Consider the following 6541-nt stretch of genomic DNA (forward strand, 5'->3'; position numbering starts at 1 on the left):
ATAATGAAGATACTTTAAAATTTAAGATTCTTTAAATTTTAAAGTTTAAATCAAAATTCGAAAAAGCAAATCAGTAAACATTTTGGCGCTATTTCGCATTTACGGGAAATTATATGGCTTGGTTTTCACATAGAGAATTTCAAAGCATTTATTAATTTTTTTATTTATAGACATTTCGTCGCGTTGGTTTGACAAGGTTCTAACTGATCAGCGAGTAGTTTTGAGTAAATAAATGTTAAAAATTGTTATATTCCTTCCATCAAAAATTATTAAAATCCATCGGTAATATTTTTTACTCATGATAACATAAGCATTTGCTATAAGTATTACTATTTTTTATCAAAAAATGTTTCACTCTTCATAGAAAAATGAATACCCCCAAAATGCAGTTAGAACCTTGTCATAGTGAAATAATCATATTCTTACTATGACAAGGTTCTAACTGCTGTTTAATGGTAGTTAGAAACATGTTAGTGACTTTTAAATTTTGTGACTGAGGCAGTTAGTTACTTTAAATTTTGTATCTGAAACAATGATATAACAAAAAGCTAATTTTAATAAATTAGATTATTGTTTCAGTCACAAAACAAGGTTACAACATTTTGTTAACTCATTTTTTTTTTTTTTTTGTGCTACATTTTTTCTTACATTTTAAAATCATTACATTAAGTACAACCCTTAAAAGTTTTTCATGTTTATTTTATAGGTGAAGAACAACTCGATAGTAATCTCTGTCCTCGAGAGGCATAAACGGAAATGCAGCTTTAATATCTTTTTTTTTTAAGTCTGCAAGTTCCTTTGTACAATTTTGAAACTTTGGGTTTACATTCAAAACAGTGGAAGTTGATGGACTTGTTGCTGCATTCTTTCTGTTAGGGTTTTCATTGAACTTGACATTTGCACAGTTCATAGGTCCATTGCGATCATGGCTATATTTAAAATGTATGATGTGAGATGTTTACGCAAATATTAGAACAGTAACGTCAGAAAAAGGAACTGACTTGTAATTAAATAGATTTACTGTTACTGAATACTCCTTGAAGTCATGTGGTTTCATTTGAATGATACGACAATTTTTATCTTTTTTTTCTTTAGCACGTGTATCTCTCATTTCTTTTTTAAAAACTTGATGTCTTTCAAAGTCTTCTCTAAATTTTTCAGACATTGTATCAGTGTTTTCAGCAACTTTAAACTTCTCACAAAGGTCGCATCTATCCTTTTTGGGAATGTGAAAACCAAGATTGAATTCGGTGGAGAAAATATGGTAGTAAATAGGTTTTTTTACTGGCTCAACATTTTCGTTTATGCATTTCTCTTTGTAAAGATTATACATTTTTGAAATATTATGGTGTGACTCAAGGTATTCTCTATTGGTACTTACACAACAATGTGACTCAACTGTTGAAAAATATTTTATGTGATCCCTAGCTAAGTTGGTGTACGTTTTGGTGCACTGTGCGGTGAACGTTTGCCTTTCATGATTTTACCTCGTAGATCTTGTGCAGCATTATTTGTTTTAACATCTTTGGTGTTGTGAGCTGTGTAAACTAGCTTTTGTGAAATTGACAGTGTAGTTAGGTAAAATGTTTTGCAAACACGGACTTTTTCTCCTTTTACATGAAAAAAGTATCTATAGGCGTACTTCCTTTTTAAAAAAATCTTTTTTTTCAGCGTGGTCCTCAGTTTTTATTTGCATTTTCACTACAATTGTTTTCCTCGCGGTTTCTCTTTTAACTACGTAGCCTGGTTTTTATTATTGCTACAAAAACGTTTTATTACAAGTTGTTTAAATTTTAATATTACTGATATTTTTGATTTAACAAGTTAAAATAAGTTACTTTGTAAGATCAACGTTCCAAAGTGCACATATATTGACTAACCGTTGTAGATAAGTAAAGAAAAATAAAGAAGTATTGACTTGGTAGGCGCTGCAAAATATAGTTAGATCGACTTACCGTAAGGGAATTGTGCGGCAAATTGTACTTACATTGACTGCGGTAAGTTTGTAAATTTATTAATGCAAAAACATCATTACTTTAAAATAAAAAGTTAATTTTAGCTCATAAATCCCCTTTTATTTTGAATTATAACAGTTATTTCTATGCTAATCGAAACCAGTATTTTGCTTCGCAATGTGACAGGTGCCAATTTGAGTAGCGCTATAAAAAAGATTTTTTTAAATTTTCAAATAATAGCTTTAATGGTATTTTATTCTACATCGGTGTCAAATTAGAACACTTTTTGTTGATTTTCAGACCTATTTTTTATATGATTTTTGATGGGTATAAAATTCTCTATCATAATAATTAGTTAATAAAAACCAGCAAGAGATTATGAAGTTATTGTTAGTTAGGACCTTGTCAAACTAAATATTAGTTAAATAAAGTTGCAGATAGAACTTTGGCACTTTAGCAGTTTGCTTGTTTTGCGCTATATCGCTGTAAATTTCAGTTTATTTTGTTCATCATGATTTAAATTGTCTAATAAAATGATTAAGTCAATTTTGGCAAAAATGTCAGTTAGAACCTTGTCAAACCAACGCGACGATTTCTTGCTGCTAAAAATAATTTTTGGGAAATTTGAAATAGAGAAAAATCTCAACTTTTACAGTTAAATACTATTTAAAAAATAACTCAAAAAAACTGATTTATTTATTTTGAGAAATCATCGCAACCATTTTAAAGATTATCAGCAGTGAAACGGTGTATGATATACAATTAATTTTACTTAAATCTACAACAATCAACTTCAGTTTAGGTATATTCGTATTTAATAGTTTTAAAATTCATATATTAGCTATTATTATCCTTTACTATTAATAAAAATTCTTTTTAAATTTTGACAAAAGCAAAATACAAGGTTATTCAACTGTTGGTGCCTCCAATTCCATTTACAGTGAAGCTAAAGCTGATCTACTAAGAGGTACCCAGAAGGAATGATGTAATCAATTTAAAAAAAAAAAGAGTAAGATATTTGAAACTTTTATGTAACTAAATCTTTCAACCTTATTACCAATGCATAGTTGTATTCCCTCCAGATACTTCACGAACATTTTAGCCACTATCTCCGTAATATGGTTTTTTAGACTTTAGACATCTATATTTGTCAATCAGGTATTTCTTGATTTCATTAAAAACTCAAAAAAAACAAGGTGCCTAGTCCGGCAATTAGGATGGATGAGTGGTCATTGCAATGCCCTCCTTGTTGAGATACTCTCGAACGGCTTTGTTGTCAAGAGGTTTTGCGTTGTCATGTAAGATTTTCATGTTTTTGGTGCCTAAAGTTGGTCGTTGCTTCTCAATTCTCAGGCTTAGGGCAGTTTTTGATATATTTTTGAGCACTCGTTATTTTTCCCATATCCAGATAGTGGATTAGAAGTGAGCCTGTCCGATTTAAACATGACGGTAACTATGTAATTAGGCTAAACTTGGCCTCGACGGACAAAAGTTCTCGGGGATTCTCCAACATCCACTCAAAATGAATAAAGTTGCTTGAAACAAACTTATTTTTTCAAGGATGATGAGTCCTGGATAAACTTTTTCAAGTATATCCAGGATTCTTCCTCCTTGAAAACGTCATAAAATCGCCGTTTCGCTGGCAAAAAACAGTACGCTTTGGTTTTTAACCTGTCGTAAAATAATGAAGGACCCAGAATGATGCAAATTTTTAAAGATAAAGATGATTGTGAATGATTCTTTTAATGATACTGTAGGACAACGAGTTTTTGAGCCTAAAGTTGGTATGAAGAAAAATGGGATCATTGTCAATGAGTTGTTCTAAGGTCCGATGTTCTGTGGAGTTGTTGCTGTAAATGGTGTTCCAGAACGGTCAAGGTCCTCAATACCTTATTTAAATCAATTAATCCATCTCAAAACAATCATGTACGAAGGAGCGCCATCTGAGTATGCTAAAGTCATTTTGTCGTGGACTAATTTGATTTTTTTTCTAAGTTTAATACGAACCAAAATGTACGCTGAATGAAGAGATTTTTCCATTTTTTATTTTTGCAAATCTGCTTTTGCTAGAAAGCTAACTACAGATACAAGTAAGTTTCAAAATATAGCGTGATATGCTTATTTTGTCCCACAATTAAAAGCTCTACGTCACATGATGTAATACTTCGAGAAAAAAATTTTTTATAACGAAATGTAAGCAAAATTATTTACCCCTAAGTAACCACCTATAAGTAGCTCCTTGTCTTTGTTGCTAAAACTCATTGAAGAACTAAAATCTCAAAACTGACAGTCTCCTTTTTACTGTTAGAAACTTTAAGGGTGTATTGTTTATAAAAACATCAGAAAAAATCCTTTTTTTTGGGGGGGGGGGGGGTGATAGTACATACCAATGGGATATCATTCTAAGTATTTTTGAAATTCGGGATTGGCGTCCGTGAGAGAAATTTGGATTTTAATTTTCACCTATAATAGTTCAAACTAAAACCCATTTTCTTATAGAAAAACGTTATAAAACATTTTTTCTGTATTTTATTCAACAAATATATTTTTTTGCACAAATAACAAAGCAACACATTTATAAAACATCACTCTCTGTTTAAAAGTAAAGTGGATTTTGAAGACTAGATTAGAAAATAAATTAAGCACAAGCTTCTACTCTACAACTTTTTTTTTTTCTTTCAGTCAGGAATCTCAATACTCTAACTAAACATGTTTACTGTTAAAGTCAACAACACAGTTAAGCAAATACTTTCCATATTCTGGGAAAGTTGTCTGTCTCTTGAACTATTGCCAGTTCGGCTTAAAGTTTGGATGAAGTGCTTCTGTGGCTTGTTCACTATAATGGCTAAGACCTTGATGATTCTGAAAGATAAGCTGAGACAGATGGAAGAACACAGCATGAACCTTTGCTGTGTTGGTTGCTGGAAGATGAAGGAGATTAAAAATGTCCTGTATGGAAGGGCTCAGAGGGATGTTTAATGCCTCAGGCCAAGTCTTGCATATTGGTCATATGTTGTTCAAGTTTTTGTAGAGATGATTGACAACACCATATGGGTGGGATCGCATTTAGAATGAGGGACTCATCTGGGAAGTTTATCAAAGGTTTATTGAAGAAACCACAACTTCTGCATCTATTGTGTCTTCTTTTGCAAACCAAAGTAGGTTAGCCCGTCTTGATACAGGGGTCCAATGGTGTGGTAATCCTGGTCCAACTATTTTCAGACAATGGGAACATCTCTTTTGAACTGTGGGAGTGCTTCTCTCTGGGACAACATTACTGGTCAATGGTAACGGTGCTTTTCGGTTGGTTTTTGCAATTTTGTAAATGATGCAGCCATAATAAGGTGAATTCTGTGTGGGCTGTTTCACAAAGATGGAAGAGAAGTCATAATGTTTAGGAAAAAGCTTTTTTGCTCTTCCTTCATTAATAATTTGAAGATGGAAACGACAGTTGTGTAAATGCCATTTGAAAGTCGGTCATCAGTAAATTCCAAAGGTTTTGATGAGTGCTTTGTCAATCTGCTTATCAGAAAGGGGGACAGTGATCGGTCACTTTTTGATTTGCAAAGAATGCAAACATAGATTCAGCATTCAGTGTGAGATTCTGCTAAGTTTGGCATTTCAAAGCTTTAATTTCTTCACTCAAATATTTTAGAAAATAACTAAACAACAGAAAATTTAAAAGTAAATACAATATTAACCGTAACTAAAAACAATAATAAATTTGACAAACTTTAAGCTGTAGGTCTGTGGTAAGTAACAAAAAAACCATAAAAATTTTTTGAACTACAATTCTAGTGCTTATCTGTTTCAAAATAAACCTGAAGAAATGCAATATTTGGTTGTTTAATGGATTTTTTTCAAAGAATGATGATTTTGATTTTTTCTGTTTTTAGTAGATATTTAAATGCAAATTTCTCTCACAGGCGCCCATCCCAGATTTCAAAATTACTTGAAATGATATCCCATTGGCATGTACTATTACCTCTGCAAGGGATTTTTTCGGGTGTTTTCATCAATCGTATACCACAAAATTTTTGAACATTGTTTTTCAAAATTGTTGAATTTTTAGCCTCTCCAAATTTCTGAAGAAACTTTTCATAAAAATTGTTACAGTTAGAGAATTTTTTTTAAGAAGCATTCAATTTTTACTTAAGAAAAGTAAATTGGGATTTCCATAGTAGATTCCCAAAGTAAATTGGGGTTTCCAATTATTGATCCCTAAAATGAACATAAAGCTTTAAATTTATTTAAAGTTGTTTTGTTTTTTGTTTTGTTTTTATATCGTAAATGCTGATTAGTTGAACGGTCACATGAAGTTATCAAAAGCAAAAAAATGTAACATGCGGCTTTGAAATTACACTTAAACTTTAAAACAAGCTTGAAAATTTTTTTAAAAAATTGCAGAAGAAGTATTTAAGTAAGAAAATTTATCATAAAACCATAATTTTCCCCTGTTAAAAAATCAATAGTTCAGTCTTATAATAGCTTCGCATTAAGAAGAAAGCTGTATCTATTTATATATTAAATTGGGAATATAAATAGATAAACCACCAACTAGGTGTACTTGGAACAGTAGGGGTAAC

Source organism: Hydra viridissima, unplaced genomic scaffold (genome assembly GCF_058129835.1).
Source record: "Hydra viridissima isolate aposymbiotic clone 2 unplaced genomic scaffold, HvirCarnegie_v1 scaffold_6, whole genome shotgun sequence".
In the NCBI taxonomy this organism is placed as follows: Eukaryota; Metazoa; Cnidaria; class Hydrozoa; order Anthoathecata; family Hydridae; genus Hydra; species Hydra viridissima.